This window comes from Dreissena polymorpha, chromosome 5 (assembly GCF_020536995.1).
Source record: "Dreissena polymorpha isolate Duluth1 chromosome 5, UMN_Dpol_1.0, whole genome shotgun sequence".
Lineage (NCBI taxonomy): Eukaryota > Metazoa > Mollusca > Bivalvia > Myida > Dreissenidae > Dreissena > Dreissena polymorpha.
The window spans coordinates 77231821-77257669 of NC_068359.1; the positions used below are offsets into that span (position 1 = coordinate 77231821).

At 35.0% G+C, this 25849-nt stretch overlaps 1 protein-coding gene across 1 annotated transcript in view; it reads right to left on the reverse strand.

Moving 5' to 3' along the window:
- The window catches only part of LOC127882027 (macrophage mannose receptor 1-like), a 57741-nt gene that overhangs the window by 26678 nt on the left and 5214 nt on the right, over positions 1-25849 (reverse strand). The gene's annotated exons all lie outside the window — the stretch shown is intronic.

Below are 25849 nucleotides of genomic sequence, written 5' to 3' on the forward strand. Positions count from 1 at the left end.
TCACAACGTTTTTTTATATTTAATTTTATTAAATGCGAGATAATTATTGTGCACTGATATTCTCATATTCATCATCAAACGTGTCTTAATTGCGATCTTTAAATGTATTTTTTTATTATAATTATGTAAACATATATATAAACATAAAATCGAGTTATTTTAACTTTGAAGTAATAACGACAAATTAAACAAATATGTTATTGTATTGGACTTTTTACCTTTTAAACACTATGTGTCTCTATCTTATTAATCAAAGTTACCACATCGTCAGTCTCGCCCCAGATAAAGTAGACCCATTTTGATACAAGATTTTTTTTAAAGCATTTGTATACGATACCATTGAGGAAGTGGACCCATTTCAATACAAGAATATTGATAAACTGGACCAATTTCAATACTAGAATTTGATAATTCTTCGACAGGAAATGAAAATATGCACACAATCCCGTCCGTCAAAATTACAAACAGATAAAAACTGTCATGTTTTTGCATCTTTCTCGCCGATGAGATTTGCTTGTTGATACCCATTTATAAACAAGAATTAAATTTATCATACCCATTTTGACACAGATACTTTTAAATCTATATGTATTTATATACAAGCAAATTTCTTATTTCAATACCCATATCTATACTAAGATGCTCAAAACCATACACATATCTTAAACTTTAGTCGAAAAACATACCCTATATTTTCGGCGCACCCCTATTTACCCGTACATAATAAGTTAACCCCCCCCCCCGGGTCATGCGCTTAACTTGATACGCGCAAACTTTTCATAAAGCAGTAGTGTTTTATTATAAATCCAAAAATTCTAAATCGGCATCACTTATTAGTGTTTGTTGAGGCGATGCTGCAATATTGCAACTACGGATTATACCCCTAATTTGAGGTCTCATAGAGGCTCATATATCACGTAATCGCGATATTAAGACGGGAAAGATCGGGAAATTAGGGTATTTCGACGTTGTAACTTGTTGATTAAGTAAAGGTTAAGTGGACATTAGGGGTGTAAGAATATAATAAAACACATTGACAATGTAGTTTTCAGATGCTTGGCAAAAACAAAAATACACGAATTTTAAATCCAAAGAGTATGCACGATTTGACAAATCTAGAACAAAATCATGTCAACGAAGATAAAAGAAATCACAGTTGTCAGAGATTCAGAGTGACTAAGCTTGTTTATGATAACATTATTATCGATGATTTTAACTCAACATTTTGTAGAGAATACTTGCTTATGCTGAAGATTGTCAAGGCCAGTATTTTGTATGTGAATAATTTAAGACGAAATATGAACCAACATTAAGAAGTTGTACACAAATTAATATAAACTCGTATATCAAAATGGTAAATATACGTGAGCAACTCTGAACAACTAGTTTCGCAAGAATATTTGATAACACAGCCATCTTTTCAAACCGAATATTCCCCTTTTGTACAAAATGACATGGTATAAGAAAGGTTATTCAGCAGGGGGTATACCAGTAAGTTCGGATCTGTTTTTAATATGTCTTATGCATTTACATTTAACTATCATCATCATACACTGCTTGAACGAGATACGAAGTCGTAAAATAAGCACGTGAATTTTAACAGTGCCAGTGATAAAGTTGTTGTAATTTGATGTTTGTCAAAAACGCACGCATCATCACAAGTATCTATAAATCTTAAACCAAAACGGAACATGTTGACACACTGATTCACCCGATCGGATCCGGCATATGACCAGCAATGATGGTACCTGGAAAATGAAATATTAACAGTTCTTGACCATATTTGGACATTACGTTAAATGAACATGATATGAATTAAAGAATATTTATACCGTGCACACATATCACATACGTTTAAATTGGAAATTGCATACTATTGCAAATTGTAAATGGTATAAGTTTTCTTTGTTAAAAGAAAATAAACGAAACGGTTAATAACGGTCCATTGGCTACTCTACTTACATATTTGCTTTCTATTATATATATGTATACTTTCTGAATGAAAGAATCAAAACAACAACAGAATCTCCGTCAGTTCATAAACAGTGTACTCGATTAAAGTTTACTCTAAGCTTGTTTGAACTGGTGTAATATATGCACAAGGTACAGACTACTGACAGCTCTTTACTCTAAGCTTGTTTGAACTGGTGTAATATATGCAACAAGGTACAGACTACTGACAGCTCTTTACTCTAAGCTTGTTTGAACTGGTGTAATATATGCAACAAGGTACAGACTACTGACAGCTCTTTACTCTAAGCTTGTTTGAACTGGTGTAATATATGCAACAAGGTACAGACTACTGACAGCTTGTTTGAACTGGTGTAATATATGCAACAAGGTACAGACTACTGACAGCTTGTTTGAACTGGTGTAATATATGCAACAAGGTACAGACTACTGACAGCTCTTGAACTGGTGTAATATATGCAACAAGGTACAGACTACTGACAGCTATTAAACTAAGGTGCATTCTCTGAAATATATGCAATTGGTTACCAGACTACTGTACAATTTGTCACTTTTCTAATTAAACTGATGTAATATATGCGATCGAGTAATATAGCACTATAATATTACTCACCATATTCACAAAGAACGTTGTGGTTTTGCACCGTCGCCCCGCCCCAGGCGAAATAGCTGTCACACGGGACATCATCCCAGGCCCCGTGCATTGAACTGCGCATAAGCACACAGTCCTCAAGACCGGGGTTAGCAACGTTGCCAACGTGATCCGACTGCCAGTGCGTGTATGTGACGGGATTACCTGAACGGGTAAGTTTCTAAGTAAAACCGGTTTAAACCCAAAATGTGTCTAATCAAGATATCCTCGGGTGTTTTGAGGGTTTGTTGATTTAGAATGTTACTCACTCACTCACTTATCGACCTTTCACAACCCAAAACAATGATTCTCCCTAACATCGCGTAACGAAAGTATTAAGATGTATTAGAAACAAACATAAAGGGTATTCAAAAGTTTCTTCAATACAAATGAATTACATTTACTGTATATAAAAATGATGTGTGGTATACACCACGCAATTACTGTATAATCGAACCTAGATTACACTTTAAACATTTTATAATAGCCGCGTACGGATTTTCTATTCCTAAATAATTGTCTGGTTAGCTTTGTCATACTAGACCTTTTTCTTGCTCGACATCTGTGTAAGAATTGTGTTTCATCTTTCACTTTCGTTCTGTTACCTGATGTCCATTCACGAACTCCTTCCGCGTGTATGTCGTTGAGGCCTATCCACACATCCGGTGATCCATGGCGAGTGATGAAGGATACAATATAATCCTGCTCCTCAGCGCTCAGAATGTCTGCCAAATGACCTCCTTTCACTTTGCAGAGCGTTTCTCCATACGCCCAAGTGACCGAACGTGTAATGATCTCGTAGCAACGACTATCACGTTGCGCCAGAGGTGTTCCGAACTGCTGAGCTTCGCGTCGTACATCAAACGGACATAAGGTTGTGTCACCTGAATCGATGGCTAATCGTATTATATACGTAGAACTTATGCAATGTTTGCAACAGCATTAATAATAAATAAATCCGTTATTTTTTTTTGTGTGTTCGTTATACTGAATACAAAACAAATTGCCACACTTCACAAAGAGTGAGGTTTTCTCTGCTAAAGAGAAAATATCTGCGCGCCAACTGAGGATTGTACCAGGGTCTTCTGAGTGGTGACTGGATACTCTTAATGCTTCGCTTGCCAAAAAGTAATGCTGTTGGAAGTTAACTTTTTTTAACAGAATCGCTTAATTACATGTTTCAGGTCAAGGCCGCGAATGGCTGCATTTTGAAACACAGTCGTATCAATTATAGCGATGTTGTGCGGTTTTGTAAGATGGATTATTATAATACGATATGAATAACAGCGTTGATTTATATAAGTGGAATGACTCCGGGGAGACTGCATTTTCGATTTCTTTAAAATGTTGAATGTACTCGATGAACTCGATGTTTTCTTTAACAATTGAGAAAAGCGTTATTGAGTGAAGTGTGCCTTTACTTTTTGAAGGAATTCGATGTTGAATGTAAAGGGTTATTTCCCAGTTGAGTATGTCGTTGTTAGTTTATTAAAGACTATCTATCCACATATAATCGCCTGCTAACATCAAGTGTTGTTTAGTTTAAACATTCGATACACTTTTTGTCTTGTATATGGTTTTATACATATAGGAAGTCATACATTAGTTAAAATGTTTATCCTAATGCATGTGGTTGTTCGTTGAACAGAATGTAAATAATGAATATTTGTCACATTAAATAATTATATGATGAATGAACTATATGCCGATACAAACCTATTTCACACAGATACGGGTGTGCCTCAGAACAAAGTAAGTGAAGCCAAACTCCAGTTGCACCTTCTAAGGACACACAATCCTTATCCTGGCTGTTTTGGAAACTGCTATTTGCTGAGCTGAAGTGTGTAAAGCCGGCCACTGAACCTTAAACAGTGATGCCATCGTCTAGTAAAACATGGCATCAATATGGCTTAATAACTTAATAAACTATTACAGGCATCATAACTACACTTCAACACCGTTATTTCGAAGTCGTCAGGACCGTTCAAAAAACTTCGGATTAACGATAATTCGAAATAAACATTTGACAGACGACTTCTTTGATTCTGTAAAAATCAAACGTTGTGGAATTCGCAGGGTTTGGTTACACGCTACTATTCATAATTGTTTTACTTAAAAACGTAAACTATTCAGATTGCAGTAGATTTCTACTTGTAACAAACGAAGGAATAAAACGATTCTTGTTCTTCTATTACTCACCATATTCACAAAGAACGTTGTGGTTTTGCACCGTCGCCCCGCCCCAGGCGAAATAGCTGTCACACGGGACATCATCCCAGGCCCCGTGCATTGAACTGCGCATAAGCACACAGTCCTCAAGACCGGGGTTAGCAACGTTGCCAACGTGATCCGACTGCCAGTGCGTGTATGTGACGGGATTACCTGAACGGGTAAGTTTCTAAGTAAAACCGGTTTAAACCCAAAATGTGTCTAATCAAGATATCCTCGGGTGTTTTGAGGGTTTGTTGATTTAGAATGTTACTCACTCACTCACTTATCGACCTTTCACAACCCAAAACAATGATTCTCCCTAACATCGCGTAACGAAAGTATTAAGATGTATTAGAAACAAACATAAAGGGTATTCAAAAGTTTCTTCAATACAAATGAATTACATTTACTGTATATAAAAATGATGTGTGGTATACACCACGCAATTACTGTATAATCGAACCTAGATTACACTTTAAACATTTTATAATAGCCGCGTACGGATTTTCTATTCCTAAATAATTGTCTGGTTAGCTTTGTCATACTAGACCTTTTTCTTGCTCGACATCTGTGTAAGAATTGTGTTTCATCTTTCACTTGTAGTTGTCATGATTTACAATACACACTTTCTTATCTCATGTTAAACATAAGCGGGTACTTTCCGCTTTATGATATTTTTCGTTTAAATGAGGACTTTTCTTAGCAAAAATCGAATTCAGGCGAAATGTTTCGTCCCTGATTAGCGTGTTCGCACATGCATTAAACCCCCTTTCACAGAGCACTACTCAATTATATCAATAAATATGGGTTTTTTTCAACATCAACACATGAAGTCACTGTTATAAAGAACGCTTCACTCTACCTGAGATCCACGAGTAATGCCCGTCAATATAATGGTCGTGCAGTCCGATCCAGACGTTTCCCAAACTTGAACCTTTAACAACTTGGTAAACGCCATTTTGTTGCCGCGTGTTGTCAATACTAGCCAAGTGACCTCCCTTGTTTACACAGTGAGTTTCAGCCACTCTCCAAGTGTGAGCTGCACGGACAAGCTCGTAGCAACGGTTGTCAACGGTAAACCTCGTCCCTGGTTCGTAATCGCCGGCGACGTTTGCCTTATTGGTACATCCATACATAACGGTATCTGAAACATAGTTATATCATGTCGGATAATGTTTAAGCTGTTTTGTCATTTAGCATGGCGTTTTATATTGCCCTATGGTTGATGATAATTAGCTTTAATTCGCTAAATTGATAGTGTTATGGAGCAAAGATGATATAAACAATTACGCAAGCTTATCTACTATAAATCTTTATGAATTCCAATTGGATAAATTATTAATGCATCCGAATCCAAATGCACATGTAATTGACAATAATATAAATAAGTACGTTGTTTTATTTATTACCTTCAATATAGGGATTATAGTTGCAAAATGTATATTTATTTATTTACTAACTTCATAGCTAAAATAACTTTAAATAATTATTTCTAATTTTTCCTTTTTTTGTATTTTAAAATATTTACACAGCGTGTATACGGTATTTTATATATAAGGCTTTTGAACAATTCTTTATATTATTTATTGTAGTATAAATGGATTGTGTATGTACCAAAATTTATGTTTTGATTTGCTATGGAGAAACCTACAGTTTCTTGCTTATAAAATCTGTGTTTGCGTAAATTGTGTAAACATACTTAATCGATTCGATATGTACATTATATATATATCATTAATTCATACACGATTACATCAGCACCACAAAAGGACAACGTGTATGTCTGATATTTTGCAATGCCTATCCTTTTTAAATGTATTTCATTAGACTACGCTTAGTGTTAACTTTCATAACTCTTGTTCAGTTTAAACATGCGATACACCTTTTGTCTTGTATATGGTTTTATACACATAGATAGCCATACATTAATTAAAAAGTTTGTCCTAATACATGTGGTTGTTCGTTGAACAGAATGTAAATAATGAATATTTGTCACATGAAATAATTATATGATGAATGAACTATATGCCGATACAAACCTATTTCACACAGATACGGGTGTGCCTCAGAACAAAGTAAGTGAAGCCAAACTCCAGTTGCACCTTCTAAGGACACACAATCCTTATCCTGGCTGTTTTGGAAACTGCTATTTGCTGAGCTGAAGTGTGTAAAGCCCGCCATTGAACCTTAAACAGTGATGTCGTCGTCTAGTAATACATGGCCTCAATAGGGCTAAATAACTTAATAAAGATTACGGGCATCATAACTAGTTCTCATGATTTACAAAACACGCTTTTGAATCTCATGTTAGGCATAAGGGGATACTATCCGCTTTTATAATATTTTTGGTCTAAAGTCTCTTCTAAGCAAAAATCTAGTTTAGTCCCTTTGCATTAAACCCCCTTTGACAAAGCACGGCTCATATAGATCAATAAACAAGTGTTTTTTTTAATTTCAACACATAAAGTCATTGTTATAAAGAACGCTTCAATCTACCTGAGATCCACGAGTAATGTCCGTCAATATCATGGTCGTGCAGTCCGATCCAGACGTTCCCCAAACCGGAATCTTTAACAACTTGGTAAACACCATTTTGTTGCCGCGTGTTGTCAATACTAGCCAAGTGGCCTCCCTTGTTTACACACCGATTCTCAGCAACTCTCCAAGTGTGAGTTGCGCGGACAAGCTCGTAGCAACGGTTGTTAACGGTAAACATCGTCCCTGATTCGTTATCGCCGGCGTTTTGTGTTTTAGTTGTTGCAGGTTGTGGTGTTGTATTTAGTATGGGTTTTGTCGTTGTTGTTGTGGGTTTCGGCGTTGTTGTTGTTAATGTTGTTCGTAGGGGTGTTGTAGTTGATGGTATTGGCGTCGTTGTTGATGATGTGGTGTGTATTAGTGTGGTAGTTGTGGGTTTTGGAGTAATTTTTGTAGTAGCGCTGGTGACCGGAGAAATTGTAGTGATTGGAGCAGGAGTAGACATGGTCGGCCTCGTTGTTGCTGCTGATGCTGTTGGTGCTGCAGTCGTTGTGAGTAAAATATACTCGCTTTATTTTATTTAATTAGTCGTCGGATATTTAATTTAAAAATTGTTTGTAAAATATTATTTTAGAATAAAATTGTAATATATTTAGGTTTGTAAAATAACACTATTAGTATCTTTGCCAGATCAGAGAAGAGCCGAACAGAATAAAAAAAGGGAATAGCTTATTTCGAATTAGGCATATAAAGCGCATCGTCATAAACATACATACACAATAATAGCATGCGTTTTAAGAAAATACAAAACATACATCATTTTGATGAAAAGTCCATTTAAAAAGACAGGAAATAAAAATATCACCACCTAATGTTAAACGTATTTTAATAATTGCAAGAATTGTAACATTAGTCTCTATTTGTTTTCTTTGTTAAAAATATAATTAAACGGTATAAAACATATATTTATTGCATCACACCTGATTAAGTTTCTTCACACTATTGCTTGAGCAATTACGTAGTTCGATTAAATTATACATAATTGGACGGGATCTATAATACTTTCGTTCGATTGGATGCTTAGTCGTATATTACATCGGATTGAATACCAAGGTGATTGGTTGGAGCTTTCCCAGAACAGGTTTTTACAAGTGCAGAGGCGTCCTTTTCGATGTACGCGAACTGAAAATAACCTATATAATCAATACGGCAAATATGAAAGTGAAATGTGATTGTGTTTTGTATACTATTTCTGGCAATTCGATTAAAAATCACATCATAAAATGCGCAGTTCCCATTACTTCACATGGGGACTCGTACGCTATAAACAGGACAGCGGACATCAATTACATATACAATACATAATTGTTAATTGTTAAATCGTTAATTTCAAAAATGTGCAATGAACGTTAATGACATTTACTATAAATGAAACATTGTCTTATTAACGAATCAATTGCACATGTTAAATGTCTCTTTTATAACATATATTGTGGATGAACTAATCGTAGCTGAATTGAACTTAATTGCCCGATTTTTTTAAAAATAAAACGAAATATATTAAACAATACATTTGCCCAAGGTGTAATCCTAGCAACTTAAAAGCGTCAACTTCTATCGTTTACAGAATACAGAGAAACACAAGTTACCAAAAAGTTTTGTTACCAATTACGGAACAATTGTTGGTGTATTGATCGTTAAGGAGTAAACAGGAAGCTATGTTTAGTACATACTTTTCAGTTATATCAATGACAATATACCTGCTGTTGGTATTGCACAGAATGCCATAACTGGTCCACAAGATCAGGTCCTTTCGGCAGACAGTCACCGTCATACAGCAACCCGATGGCTCTAACATATCTGTCCATCTAAAAGTATTGATGTTTCATACATGTGTTTATAGGCGTTCAATAGGTTTGCAATAACGTTTGACTCACTTTAAGGAAACGCATTAAATGATATATATTTTAGTTAAAAAGTGAATATTTTACTCTTATTTATATGTTGGTGTACTCGGTTCTAGGTGGGGATCATCACCAAAATGACGCATACAAAAACTAAAGGATAAGTCATCAAATCGCTGTTATGCGTATATTTTGCATTTTTATCATCATGATGGTTATACGCCTCGATATCTATGACTGGTCAATAAGAATCGGTTTCTGCAAGTTAAATTGCTTGAAATCTATTGTCAAGCAGGCCTGGAGTTATTGTTATACTTCATGAACAAGAGTTGTTTTTTTAGAGTTAAAACATGACATTATCAGGAAAAGGTTCTAACGTTAAATGTTCGGACGTCAATAGAAAACACTTAAATCAACGATGTATGTAAATATCATTCTTGTACGGATAATAACCTATATTCACCAAAACATTCATAGACTTGAGAATAAAGAATTGACTTAGAACCAAGAGAATACGTTTCGCTTTTTAATATATACAGGCTATATATTTTGCTGTTTTCATAAACATATTGTTCTTAATATAAGGTGTATAGTTTGGGGTATTAAATTCTGTTTTCTATTGAACTGTATTATACCTTTGAACAAAATGTTTTTAAAATATTCGTTGTTTTAAGACTTAGGTATGAGAAGTGATTGGTGAATACTGGCCAAATGATTATTTGTTTAAAAGGAATTTAAGTAGTTTCATCATTATGTATTATATGTATGTATTACATTACAGCATTGATTTATTATTGGTGACCGAAGGCTGTGGGTAACAAAAGTATACAATACCGTTTCATATATTGACCTCTGTACTCAATTGAAGCAGATGCACGAGTAGTCCCCCTTTCCCAGGACGATACATAGAAGCAACACCAACAGACGTGCCCTGTTTCTGGCCATATCGAGCTATACCATACAACATTAACAAATTTGGTGCTAATATTCCGGTTTTAAGCTTTAAGTTTCTAATCTTAAATAAATAAGGAGCCGACGATATGAAAGATTGAAGGCTCACACAATATATCAATAACCATATAAGGTACGTTCTTTAAATAGATTATTGAGTAACTGACGCGTTGTAGGATTCAATGCTGTAACGGAATATTTATTTTGATATAAGTTACACTTATCTTTTAACTTGCTCCGTATTGTTTAGGCACATTGCATTTTGAATAAGACGTGGTATTGTAGTTTGTGTTTTGTGATACCCTCGTCGTTTTTAAATAAACAAGAATTAAAGATAATTATGAAATTTTTGTTCTCGGATGAGAACATTATGTCAAGAAAATGTGACCAGTAGCAAACTGAAGCTTTGCCAATAAAGTGTCAGAATAGCAATGATGGTACAGGCAAAACATATCACTGTAAAACAATTGGTTATACGCTTTAAGTATATACTTCCTGTGGACATGCTTCCTTAATAGTTAAAGGAAATACCATTAACCTGGATTGGAAACACTCACTGTATACATGTATTATTTCGTTTGCGAAATCAGATAATAAATTAACTTATACGTAGCCAATCAATTGAGATCCAATCAATTAGGTTCATAAACAATAACGATACACAATCCAACGTACCATTTTGAATGGACCTCAGATGCGACTCAATTGGTGGATGTCTTATCTTTGTATGATTGATACATATAAGAAATGAAATTCAGCCCTCTCAATGTAGGTTAAAATCGTATCGCAGGCAGGTTTTATATATAGTACTTTCACATACAAATACACCATCAAATGTTCCTCATTCATTATACTAGTTTCAAGCTAAAAATACTTAATGATTTCACCAATGTCAATACATAACAATTGAGGTTACGTTCGTAATTACAGACATGTATCATTTACAGTTCGATTAGGCATTATTCCAACGTTATTAGAGAAATCTACCCGTTACAGGTAAAACATGCATGTACAGTTTTGAAACCATGCTGAGCCTAACGTTGTAAAGACGTGCGAGAACAGCTTTCATCACTTGTAAATGACACTTATGTAGTTTATTAAAGGCCTAGTTTGTTCCTTCCTAATTTGAGATTCCCACCCACCATAATCATTTCTATTATATTTCTGTGTACTGTTAACCTACTGATTGTAGATTGTGTCAGTGGCCGTTAAGAGCGTGATTAATACACAGTTACATTGTTGCTATGTTATCAGTCTGTAAACAGTAGAACGGCTTTTGTTAAATTTATGAAACATTATTTAATTTTATTTCTTTCATGTATCGAACTATATTTGTTTGTATACCAATACTTTAAAACAACTATCCTCAAATCGTTGTAATAGATGTACGCTACTCACGACACTTAGTACACTAAAATCATGTGTGTAACATTTCGCTAACGTGTGATTTTGACATTCACGAATTCCCTGAAAGTCTACATTGTTAAATTGCAGATTGTATTTAGACGCCCGTTTGATTTGTGATTAATTCTTGGGTAAGAGAGAAGTTCGGCTTGACATGTAACCGGATGAAACCGCCAATGTTTCACATTGCTTTATCCAATGCGGTGATCGCACTTTGAATCATTGAATGGGTATAATAGATGTTATGTTATGAAAATACGATAATAACAAGAATTTCTATCCGGATAAAGTTTCTGGAGTATCGTTGTTTGTTATATTGGCTTCCATAAATAGACTTTTACTTCATAATAAGATGGGCCAGAAAAAATATTTACATCACATATTTTTACGCTGTAAACAAAATGAAATAAATCATTAAATTTGTTTGCAAAGAGCACTATAAAGTCTAAAGGGACCTGATTGAGGCAGAAAGTATGTAATCATACTATTAATACTGATCAATATTCGTAAGCTTTAAAGCTTACCTTCCCTAATATGGGTACGGATAAAAGGTACAGTGTTAGCAAAAATATGATATACATATATATATAATTAAGTATATAAATTTAGCGAATATTTGGCATTTTCAACACCTTTACTACCCAAATAGTGGTAAAATTGAGAAAGTTTGTTACGTATATAAACGGCATCGTTATTTTATAATGCCTTGCCAAATATAAAAAAATAAAGACAACATTCTGGGGATTCTCGATTCCAGAATAATCAGTGAGAATATTTTTAACGAGTGGCCAGTCTCGAGTAAAACTATTCATTGTACTGATCCCGTGTACATTCAAAAATCGATAATCTCGGGAAACCACTAAATTCGCGTTTGCTTGTTTTCATTTAAAATGAATGAATCTGACAATTTGCGGGCGTTATGACATGGTATCACCAGCAGTACGGAATTTTGCACATTTGTTATGTGCATAGGATTTTTTTATTCAATTTTTGTAAAAGGTCGTTGTTTTTTGTCGCGTACACAATTTATAACCAATTAATTGTATTCGTCTTTATTTTGGGAACCACAAAATATATTTAATTTCAAAAAATAAAAACGGATAAATTATTATTTTTTTAAGCGAAAATGTGCTTTACAATTACTCTATACTTGCATGTTTTCGGCAGAAGCTTTGCGCACATTTTTTTGTTAATATGTTATTCATTACTTAGACGTAGGAGCTATAAGCTTTACGGTATGTCTTGATCGTACTCGGTAAATATGGATATAATTTGTGTGAACATACATTATTAAGCGAGTTTTCTTTATGGTTTTCCTAATTTTCGATCCACCAAGGGTTAGAACATAGGTTGCAACTTGTTTAAAAAAATATAGTATACTGAGCAAAAATCGCGTATATATGCTCCCGAAATTACTGTCTCAAAATTGTGATAAAAGATTACCTCGCTTTTGTGTTGTGTTTTTTTTAAATATGTTGTTGACAAAACTTAAACTTGTTCGTCAAGGCACCGATTCCATATGTAACTAATTTAGTTTGAAATGTGTCCTTCAGTAAAAAAAAATACGCAAAAAGGCATACATTTATATGAAAATTGTATTTCTGTAAAGCAAACTCGTTTCACGTGTTTATAATTGAGCAAGTATCACAATATCGTTTTACTGAATTTACCTATTTATTAAACGAGAATTCATATATTGAGCTTAATGAAAAAAAAGGATTTATGGCGAAGCTATCGAGACGCGAGTATCCAGTATATAAGGAGAGAAGAGGAAGCAGAGGGAAGAGTAGAGGTACGAGAGAGAGAGCAGAGATAGAGAGTAGAAGAAAGAGAGTAGGAGAGACGAGAAGAGAGAGAGCGAGAGAGACGATGACGAGAGAGATGAGAAGAGAGAGCTGAGAGAGCGCGAGCAGAGAGAGATAGAGAAGTAGTAGAGCGAGAGAGAGAGAGGCATCAGAGCGAGAGAGTGCGAGATTAGAGAGTAGAGAGAGAGCGCGAGACGAGAATGAGGAGAGAGAGAGAAGAGAAGAAGAGAGAGAGAGAAGAGAGAGGAGAGAGAGAGAGAGAGAGAGAGAGAGAGAGAGCCGAGAGAGAGAGAGCGAGAGAGCGAAGAGAGAGAGAGAGCAGCTCGAGATGAAGACAGCGACGCCAGAGAGAGAGAGAGAAAGCTCTCTCTCCTCTCTCTCTCTCTCTCTCCTCGCTCTCTCTCTCTCTCTCTCTCTCTCTCTCTCTCTCTCTCACTCTCTCTCTCTCTCTCTATCTCTTTACTTATTAATAAACAAACTAATAAACAAACTAAACTTATTGTGAGTGCCATTATACTAGACAGGTATCGGTATTTAGAAACTACGCAATTATAGACTAGCATTATTTCATTGAGATTGAACGTCGACGTTCTTTTGCAATACTTTTAAAATAAACTACGTTAAGAACATGACCACTTTGTGACCAGATTGTATATAGTTAAGTATACAATGTATTAACGACAGCATGTACAAGATAAAATTACTTAAGATGAGGGAATACGGATTTTGGATAAATGTTTAACTCATGAGCATTACAACAAGGAGCACATTGTATGTTAACATGTATTTCCTTTTCCGATTTGAGCATAAATTTTAAAAGGGAATCATTCTAATCATTAAATACAAAAACGCATTGACAAGGAATTTCTTCGGATCACAACGTTTTTTATATTTGATTTAATTAAATGCGAGATAATTAGTGTGCACTAATATTCTCTTATTCATCATGACGTCCATCACTTGTACATTATCAAAAGTGTCTTAATTGCGATCGTTAAATCGATTTTTTATTATAAACTAATTATGTAAACATACACTAAACATAAAATCGAGTTATTTTAACTGTGAAGTAATAACGACAATTTAAACTATTTTTTTATTGTATTGGACTTTTTACCATTTAAACACTATATGTCTCTATAGTATCAATCCAAGCTTCCACATCGTCAGCCTCGCCCCCAGATTTGTTTCATCAAGGTTGGTAACTCATACAGAACTCGATATCGGGAAGGTGGAAATGCTTTATTGAAATGAATTCAAATTTAATGACGTCATGAAGACGAAGAAGAACTTAAAGCATTGTATCACACGTATGTTTATAGTCATGCGCTAAAAGCGCAAAATTGTCATAAAGCATCAGCGTTTTTATTAGAATTACAAAAAACTTAATCGGCATCAATTATTGGTATTTTTGTGGCAATGCTGCTAAATTGCAACTACGGATTATACCCCTAATTTGAGGTCACATATAGCCTCATATACTACGTAATCGCGATATTTAGACGAGAAGAATCGAGGCACTGAGAATATTGCGACCTTGTGACTTGTTGATTAAGTAAAAATTAAGTGGACATCTGGCGTTTAAAAATATAGTAAAAAATACATAGACAATGTAGTTTCCCGGTTCTTGGCCAAAATATAAATCACAAATATTAAATCCAAAGAGTATCCACATTTTTCGATTCTAGAAAACAAATAATGTCAACGAAGATTAACGAAAGCACAGTTGTCATAGTGACTAAGCGTGTTTATAATAACATTATTATCTATGATTTTAACTTAAAATTTTGTAGAGAAAACTTCTACGAAGTATGAACTTACACTTAGGAGTTTCAAACAAATTAATACAAACTCGTTTATCAAAATGGTTAATATGTGTGAACAACTCTTTCAACTGGTTTCTCAGTTAGGTTGTTTTTCAAGAAAGACTATTTTATAACACAGCTATCTTTTCAAACCCCTTTTCTACAAAATGACATGGTATAAGAAATATTGTTCAGCTGGTGCTATTCCAGTAAGTGCAGATATTATTTTAATATGTCTTATGAATGAACATTTCAATCTCATCACCATACATTGCTTGAGCAATTAGATGCAAAGTCGTAAAACAAAAACTAGTATTTAAGTGATTAAGTTGTTGTCATTTGATGCTTGTCAAAAAGCACGCATTATTACAAGTATCTTTAACTCTTGGAACACAACGGAACATCTAGACACAATGATTCACCCTATCGGATCCGGCATATGACCAGCAATTATGGAACCTGGAAATGGAAATGAACTATCTACATGTCTTGACCATATTTTGAGTTAACGTTACATGATATGAAATTAAGAATATTTATACCGTGCACACATATCACATATATTTTAACAGGAATTTGTATACTATTGCAAATTGTAAATGACATAAGTTTTTCTTTGTACAAATTAAAAAAAAAAATAATGGTCTTCCTTTATAACGTTTATTAACACGAAATGTGTTGTCTGTCTGTCTGTCTGTCTGTCTGTCTGTCTGTCTGTCTGTCTGTCTGTCTGTCTGTCTGTCTGTCTGTCTGTCTGTCTGTCTGTCTGTCTGTCTGTCTGTCTGTCTGTCTGTCTGTCTGTCTGTCTGTCTGTCTGTCAGTCCGTCCGTCCGTCCGTCCGTCCGTCCGTCCGTCCTTACGTTTGTCTGTCCACTTTCTGAATGAATAAAACAAAACAACAACAGAATCTCCATACATTAATAAACAATGTACTAGATTAACGTCTACTCTAAGCTTTTTTTAACTGGTGTAATATATGCGACACGGTACATACTACTGACCGCTCTTGAACAAAGATGCATTCTCTGAAATATATGCAATCGGTTACCAGACTACCGTTCAATTTGTCAGTTTCTTATTATACTGATGTAATATGTGCGATCGAGTGACATAGCACTACAACATTACTCACCATATTCACAGAGAATGTTGTGTTTTTCCACCGTTGCCCCGCCCCAGGCAAAATAGCTGTCACACGGGACATCATCCCAGGCCCCGTGCATAGAACTGCGCATAAGCACACAGTCCTCAAGGCCGGGGTTAGCCACGTTGCCAACGTGATTCGACTGCCAGTGCGTGTATGTCACGGGATTACCTGAACGGGTAAGTTTCTATTTAAAACCGGAATAAACCCAAAATGTGTTTAATCAAGATATCCTCGGGTGTTTTGCGGGTTTGTTAATTTAGAATCTTACTCACTCACTCACTTATCGACCTTTCACAACCCAAAACAATGATTTTCCCTGTTAACATGATTTGCGGTATACACCACGCAATTATAATCGAACCTTGATTACACTTACATTTTTTCATAATAGCCGCGTACGGATTTTCTATTCCTTAATAGTTTTTTGGTTAGATTTGTCATACTAGACCTTTTTCTTTCTCGACATTTGTGTAAGAATTGTGTTTCATCTTACACGTTCGTTCTGTTACATGTACCTGATGTCCATTCACGAACTCCTTCCGCGTGTATGTCGTTGAGGCCTATCCACACATCCGGTGACCCATGGCGAGTGATGAAGGAAACAATGTAATCCTGCTCCTCGGCGCTCAGAATATCTGCCAAATGGCCTCCTTTCACTTTGCAGAGCGTTTCTCCATACGCCCAAGTGACCGAACGTGTAATGATCTCGTAGCAACGACTATCATGTTGGGCCAGAGGTGTTCCGAACTGCTGAGCTTCGCGTCGTACATCAAACGGACATAAGCTTGTGTCACCTGAATCGATGAAAAATCTTATTATATACGTAGAACTTATGCAATGTTTGCAACAGCATTCATGATAAATAAAATCTGTAAGATAAAAATCCAATGCAGCGTGTTTTTGTTTGGTTCGTTTTACTAAATACATGTACAAAACAAATTGGCACACTTCACGAACTTGTCTGCTAAGGAGAAAACATCTGAGCGCCAACTGAGGATTGTACCAGGGTCTCCTAAGTGGTAACCGGACACTCTTAACGCCTCGCTAGCCAAAAAGTAAGGCTGTTGGAAATAAACTTTTTTGTAACAGAATCGCATGTTTCAGGTCAAGGACGCGAATGACTGCAATTTGAAACTAAGTCGTATAAATTATAACGATTGTGTGCGTTTAAGATGGATTATTATAATACAATATGAATAACAGCATTTGATTAAGTCGAATGACCCCGAAGAGACTGCATTTTCGATTTCTTTAAAATGTTGATTGTACTCGATCAACGCGATGTTTTTTTGAACTATTAACAGATTGAGAAAAGCGTTATTGAGTGAAGTGCGCCTTTACTTTTCGAAGGAATTCGTTGTTGAATGTAAAGGGTAATTTCCGTGTTGAGTATGTCGTCGTTAGTTTATCAAAGACTGTCTATCCATAAATAATCGCCTGCGTACACAAAGTGCTTTAAAATGGAACAGATGGATTGCGATGAGCAAATGTATATTTTATGTCTTGTACCGAATTGTGAATCGTCATCGAAGCAAACAAAGCTTGACGAAAAAAAACATGGTTATGAAACCTTTTGGTGAGTGGAACAAGAGACTGTAGACGTATGACTTTTTATGCAAGTTAGTAAAAATGTGTAAAATGAAGAGTGGTTTATAGACTACAATTAACGAACTATATTGGCGGTATAACTAATAAATCATGTTGGATATAGGTGAACACATTTTATAAGTTCGAAATAGAAGTCATTTTTGTTTTTGGTATTTTGCAGTGGCGAAGCAAAAATTTAAGTGTGAAAAAAAGTACACGTTCTACATGAGGGTGTAACATTCGGAATACTGATTAATTTTGAATCGAGGCACATAGCAAAATTTTGTCTTGTTACTCTGCGTTCGAATGGAATTCCAAGGGACTATTGCGAGTATCGTAAACGTGAAAGATCACACATCATTTTAATACTGCTACGCAATGAAAGACTCAATTAATTTAATCCTTTTTTGCAATTTAAGAGTACGTTTTTACTGCATTAGAATAACATTAGTAAAAAAATAGTAGGATAAACAGAGGGGGTCATCAAATGATAGTCCATGCCGACACAGTTTCTTTTTCGTCGTTCTATAACCTTAATTTCTTTGGTTTATTGCTTTAATGACGCTCACTTTCCAGCAATATCAGTAAAAGGTGATAAGCGCTTATTTCCTATTAAACTTCGCTTTATGTCTCGACTTTACTCCCCGCATATGTTTTGTGAAGCTGTAATTAGGTCACTCCGCAAAGAAATTTCGCAGCGAGAAAAGTCGAGATCTAGAGCGGGTATTAATACGAAATAAACGCTATTAACTTTCTTGCTGATGTTGCTGGAAAGTGAGCGGCATTTACACAATTAATATAAGTAATATAGGGTATAAAATGGCGAAATATACCATCATCGGCATGGCCGACGCCATCTTGACTATCACGTGATTACCCCATTTGATAAGTGGAATGCAAGTCGCGCAAAGCATCGCTTTGTAAACCTTTATTCAACTCGTCGAATATATTCTCGCACCCTATGACATTAACATAGTATTACCTTTCAATTTGAAGTTTAATATAAAGTACAGAACATGCCATAGCACATGCTGTTAATGAAAATGCATATATACGCGATTAATTTAAAATATTTTCGAACCAATTCAAATATTAAGATATGGCTTGTATACGGTTGTATCTTCACATTATATAGAGCAGGAATTTTATAAGAAATGTCATACAATACAATACCATCAGTGTACTGAGCCGTGTGCTGTGTAGTAGAATGCCATACAGGTACCACAGTTATTGGTCGAGTGGTGGCACTGTTACTTTCTGAAAGGATCAGGACACATTTAAAAGCCGAAATAAAGCTGTCAATACATATTCACTGCGGGGAATCACGTGATCACAAAAGTACATCGTACGCACAAAATGGCGGAACTAGCTCTTGCTTAATGACGAAAATCAAGGTATTCTCATAATTTATAATATCAAAATAAATGATAACTATGCCCAGAGTACCCGCTTAGTCGCCTTATGTACTCTGGTCGTTTTTCTCAGATTTCTGTAGTTTTCTCAAACATTCAGGAACAATAAACAATGAAAATTGTACATCGTCTGAACATACTTTATTTTGACGTGTTTGCTATTCAAGATGACAAACAACGAAACAACATACAACTTTTTGTGCTTTATAATATGCTTAGAATATTTCGTACAATGTTTTGCACGTTGTTTAAGCTTTTTTTCCAGATATTTGGCGAGTAATTTGGAAAATAGTACATCGTCTGAACGTTTTTTGTTTGAGTACAGCGTCTGAACGGTTTTGAGTACATCATCTGAACTGCTTCTGTTTTGACTTTTAATTCGATGTTGTTCATAATAAAATTGTATTAACATCTGTGATCAACCAAGCGATTTTTCGTCCAAATGACGTTCCGTTCTATGATCAGAAAACACAAAATCCTGTGTTATTTTACATGTTTACATAGTGTTTAATTTTATTAAATTGAATTAAATACAAGTCACGCTCGAAAAAGGTTGTTATTTATATATATAAAGGCATGAAAATAATGTAATAGGAGGTATGTCATTTGGACGAAAGATCCTTGGCTTTTCACATATTTATATTTAAAAAGACCAAATGTAGTTTGCAGTAAAACTAAACTGAACTTAACATTTCTTTCTACATACTTGGCGCATGTGACATTTCTTTTTACATACTTGGCGCATGTGAGAACTTATAAAAAATGTAATGCTCGGCTCGAAAAAGTGGCAGCTCTGAGCTTGCGGTGATTTTGTCAAGCTTCAATAATATATGTAGTATATAATATAAAATGTAAATGTTAGTCTTAATAACATATATGTGGTAATCGATATATAATTATTTTTGTGAAGATAAATATTGATGTCATAAAATAAATTGGTATAATTAGATGTCTGCTATATATAGCTGTTTTGTTATTTCAAAATGCGCCAAAGGTCAAGTCTATCGCTTCATCGCTTGAAGAGAAAGCGCTTGAAAACATCGCAAACAATACGATTAGTTACACCAAAATGCATTTCGTCAACTGCATGTCACACTGGAGTTTGTCTGCAACAAATTACACCTGTGCTAACGCCCATTAAGTCACCATTTCGTTCACCATTGTATAAAGTATCTGCACCAAAAAAAAGCGAGCAAAGAAAAGCATTTCTGCAAGAGCTTTTTTTTTTAGCAGCAGCCATCTTGTGAAAAATATTCCGTGGCATTCATGACGCTACTGATTCAGATTTTCTTCTAAACATTAACAATGGATCAGTCAAAGCGAAAAGCGAACAGTTAAGTGGAATCGATATCGTGTGAATATCAAAGCTATGAGAATACTACAACACAAGCAGACAATTTTACGAGATACATATTCATAAAATAGTTTGTACTAATGTATCTAAGATATGAAATAGTTGTATATCTACATCTCAAATATTAACTCTTATCAGATTCTACCACCTCCTTGTAATACCAATTTTATGAATTGTTATAGACTTTCCGAATGCTTTAAGAATACTTTGTGCTATTTTATGCCAAATACAAATTGTGTTAATGTTATGTCATGAAATAAAATTTAATGTTAATAAAGAAGTCATTATGACCTAGTGTTATATTTTATATGCAACATCATATAGAGGCCATCGAATAAATGTATGTGTTATTTAAACTTGACTGGGGTCAGAAATTGCCACACGCAGGAAGTAAAATATTTTATTGAAGCTAAATAACTGATAAAATAACTTCCTACCAGACATGTGCCCAATTTGATTGGGGGAGGGGGGGGGCAGATGTAAGACATTAGCAAAAAACAGCAAATACACTTTACACAAGTTATGATGCTTCAAGAGGAATTTACTGGATTAAAGCATGTTTAGGACTTTTATATTTATTATCTATTTTATATATATTATACCCGGTACATGAATGTCTTCCTATCAGAATATACTGCTGTTGATAGCCTAGCGGAATGTTGAAATTATGCATTTGTACACTTCAGCATGTGGTGCATTACAACTAGTGTTTTGTGTATTTTCTTCATTGTCATATATAAGTTCCAATAGACAACATCAATGCAGCAATATTTTTTTATAAACGATAGTGTTAACAAGGTTTTGCTATAGCCATACAAGGTAAACTGCCCCGCTTCCTAGTGGCCATGTTTTTCAACGGACCGTACAAATTTTCGAATTAAGCCGATGTATCATAACAACAAATGTTCGGACCAAGTTTCATGAATATTGAAGTATAAAGCTGACTTCTAGAGTGTAAAAAAGGTTTTACTATAGCCATGTGAGCAAATATGCCCCCTGAAAGTTTGAGAAAACTACAGAAATCTAAGAAAAACGACAGTTACCAGAGTACATAAGGCGAATGAGCGGGTACTCTTCGCATAGTTATCATTTATTTTGACATTATAAAATATGAGAATACCTTGATTTTCGTCATTAAGCGAGAGCTTTTTCCGCCATTTTGTGCGTACGATGTACTTTTGTGATCACGTGATTCCCCGCAGTGATATTATTCCAACAAATACATTTTCTAGAGCTAATGTAAACTCATGTATTTTTAAAACTAATAATTCCATATTACAAAATCACTGGAACCCACTACGAATTTAGTTTCATCAAATGTGGCGTCATGACTTTTGGATAGAAATCTCGTTTGGTGTCTAATTTAAACATGTTTTAAAGCAAAATAGTTTTACCAATTGTTTTTTGCATTTCGCTTAAACTTCTGTAAGCAAATAACAATGCACCACAAATGAACAATGTGTATATCTGATGCTGTGCAGTACCCTTCTTTTTATGTGCATTTCACTAGTCTACATTTAGTGTTAACTTTCCTAAATATTGTTCAGTTAAAACATGCGACACACCTTTTGTCTTGTATATGGTTTCATACACATAGTCGTGTGTTATTAAAAAAGTTTATCCTAATATTCAGAAATTATTCGTTTAACAGAATGTAAATAAGGAATATTTTGCAAATGAAATATATAATAAATGAACTATTTTCCGGTACAAACCTATTTCACACAGATATGGCTGTGCCTCGGAACAAAGTTCGTGAAGCCAAAGTCCAGTCGCCCCTTCTAAGGAAACGCAGTCCTTAACTTGGCTGTTTTGGAAACCGCCATTTGCTGAGCTAAAGTGTGTAAAGCCCGCCACTAAACCTTAAACAGTGATGTCGTCGTCTAGTTATACATGGCATCAATATGGCTAAATAACTAAGTAAACTATTACAGGCATCATAACTAGTTGTCATGATTTACAAAACACGCTTCTATATCTCATGTTAGACATAAGCGGGTACTTGATATTGTTCGTTTAAACAAAGTCTCTTCTTTGCACAAGTCGAGTTTAGGCGAATTCTTTTGTCCCTGATTAGCCTGTGCGCGCATGCATTAAACCCCATTTCACAAAGCATGGCTCAAATATATCAATAAACATGTTTTGTTTTTTTCCACGTCAACACAAAGTCACTGTAATAAGAAGGCTTCAATCTACCTGAGATCCACGTGTAATGTCCGTCAATATCATGGTCGTGCAGTCCGATCCAGACGTTCCCCAAACCGGAATCTTTAACAACTTGGTAAACACCATTTTGTTGCCGCGTGTTGTCAATACTAGCCAAGTGGCCTCCCTTGTTTACACACTGATTCTCAGCAACTCTCCAAGTGTGAGTTGCGCGGACAAGCTCGTAGCAATGGTTGTCAACAGTAAACCTCGTCCCTGGTTCGTAATCGCCGGCGATGTTTGCCTTATTGGTACATCCATACATAAAGGTATCTGAAACATATTCAATTCGTGTCGTATAATGATTTAGCTGTTTTGTCATTTAGCATGGCGTTTTAAATTGCACTATGGTTGATGATCTCAATAATGTTTTTTAATGTACCCAAGTCGCTAAATTGATATTGTTGTGGAGCAAAGATAATATAAACAATAAGGCAAACGTATCTACTTAATTATAAATCTTTATCAATTTCAAGGGTGTACATTATAAATGCATCCGTATCAAAATGTACATGATATTGACAATTAAAATGGTAGGTTGTTTTATTAATTACCTTAAATATAAGGGATTAGAGTTGCACAAAAGGTAAATTTATAAATTAACTAATTTCATAGCTAAAAATAATTTTACATAGTTATTTCTAATTTTAAATTTTCTGTAGAATCTATCTGAAAATATGTACACAGCGTGTATACGGTATTTTATACATAAGGCTTTTGAACAATCCTTTATTTATAGTAGTATTAATGGATTGTGTATGTACCAAAAATCTTGTTCTGGTTTGCAATGGACAAACCTACAGTTTGTACCATAACACATACATAAACGTAGACAAAGTCCATTTCTGATTTCATTGCGTTTTATTTCTGCTTATTAAGACGACACAACGTTTTCAAAATGTTTGTTTTATACAAGATACATGCGAAGCCCGCAACGGGCCTCGCCCGCGACAGCAAGCAATAATACGTCTGCTATATTCGACTTCCCAAGCAAGACTGTTTTTTAATATAGGTATAAACAACGAAAGCTTTGATAATTGTTTCGTTTTCAATTCTGATTGGTCGAGTAAAGTCACGTGTCTACATGTACAATTCTGATTGGCCGTTTGTTAAGTCACGTGTCTGCAACATAAATATGACGTATGCAACGGACACCTAACGAATACATACGGAAATGACCGAAGATTGACACATACGGTAGGCAAATATTCGTTTCCGGTAATTATAACCCGAGGCTATTGATTTGTTTATCCAGATGGCTGCCTATTTAAGATTGTATGAAATGTGGTACAAAGTTCGATCACTATATGAATCCAACAATGCCCCAAATGTGCGTTTTGTGTGCGTTATGTTACAAGTTTCTTGCTTATAAAATCTGTGTTGGCGTAAATTGTGTTAACATACTTAATTGATTCGATATGTATATTTTATATATCATTTAGCATACACGATTACATGAGTGTATTACTTCATAAGAGTGTTTCATCTGCGTTAATTTGACGGCGATAATGCTTAGACGGTAATATTGCAGACGACTCTGCCCTTACTACGATTGAATTTTATTGACTAATTTAACACATTAACAAACACAAAGCCATGGCTTTAAGCTCCCGAGTGCGAAGCCATACTTGTAAAAAAGGTTGTTCGAGACATCGTTGATGACATTGTTGTTGTTTCGGATGTCTTGGTACCAGTAACTGTGCAAAGAGAAACTTTTTCTTGTTAATTCATCTGTTGGTAATTGTATTAAGCCAATAGGAATGCATATAGCCTTCGCTCTGTGAAAAGGAAATTAATTCATGTGCTTAAATTGTCGTCGCAGATTATACTGTGGGTTCCGCATAGGCTAATTAGGGACGACACTTTCCGCTTCTATCATTGATATATTTCTTTAAAAGAAATTCTTCTTATCGAAAATCTAGTTAGGCGGAAAGTTTCGTCTCTGATTGGCCTGTTCGGACTGCACAGGCTAATTTGGAACGACACTTTACGCATATACATTAAACCCGCTTTCACAAAGCATGGCTCATATTTATCAATACACATTTTTTTCAACTTCAACACATAAAGTTTATATTTTACATACACTCTCAGTATACAATAACATGATTCATACTACAATTTCATGCATTCATATTATTTTTCGCGTTAAAGCATTTACAAAAAATATAGACTCACTTAAAGATGTGTATGTAAGAAGTTTCTAAACCTCCAATAGTAAAGGAAAACGCCTTACCGTATTCGCATACAAAACTATGAAACTCGTTACATGGCCTATCGTCCCAGGTCCCATTGTGTTCTTGGTCGGTCAAAACTACACAATCCTCTGTGTTATGACCAAAAGCAGCAACCCTGCCATCCTGCCAGTTTGTTATTGTAACAGGGTCACCTTACAAAACATTCAAGATTCCATGCGTTACGTTTAAACCGTTATACTATAACGTCGTTTCGAGGATATGTACTCACATTGAGTAAAGACATTTTACATATATTCGCAGCTGACACAGCTGTATTAACCATTTATGCCTAGTGGCCTTTCCCATCCTTCTACATTGGATCAATTTGTTTCCAAAATTAGGGATGTCTAGTTTATTTATTTATATATTTTGAATATTGCTTACAGAAATTGCTTTAAGCAAACAGCCTTATGCGGCGTCTCATCTGGGTCTACGCTGTTTGCCAAGGCCTTTTTTCTAGACGCTAGGCATAAATGGGTTAAGAAACATATCCTTACTCGTTATGAAATGAATTAAAATAAATAAAATGATATTTATGTTAAATGCAGTCAATATAATCTTTGGTAAAGAACACAAGTGTACCAAAACGTATTATGACTATGTGTAACATGTTTTTCCCTCCAATTTTTTTTAAATTTCCTCACCTGAGACCCAGGCAAACTTCTCTTCAATGATCATATCGGTCATACCAATCCAAACGTCTTGACCGCCATGGCTTTGCACAAAGAAATATATTCCATCTTGCTCCTG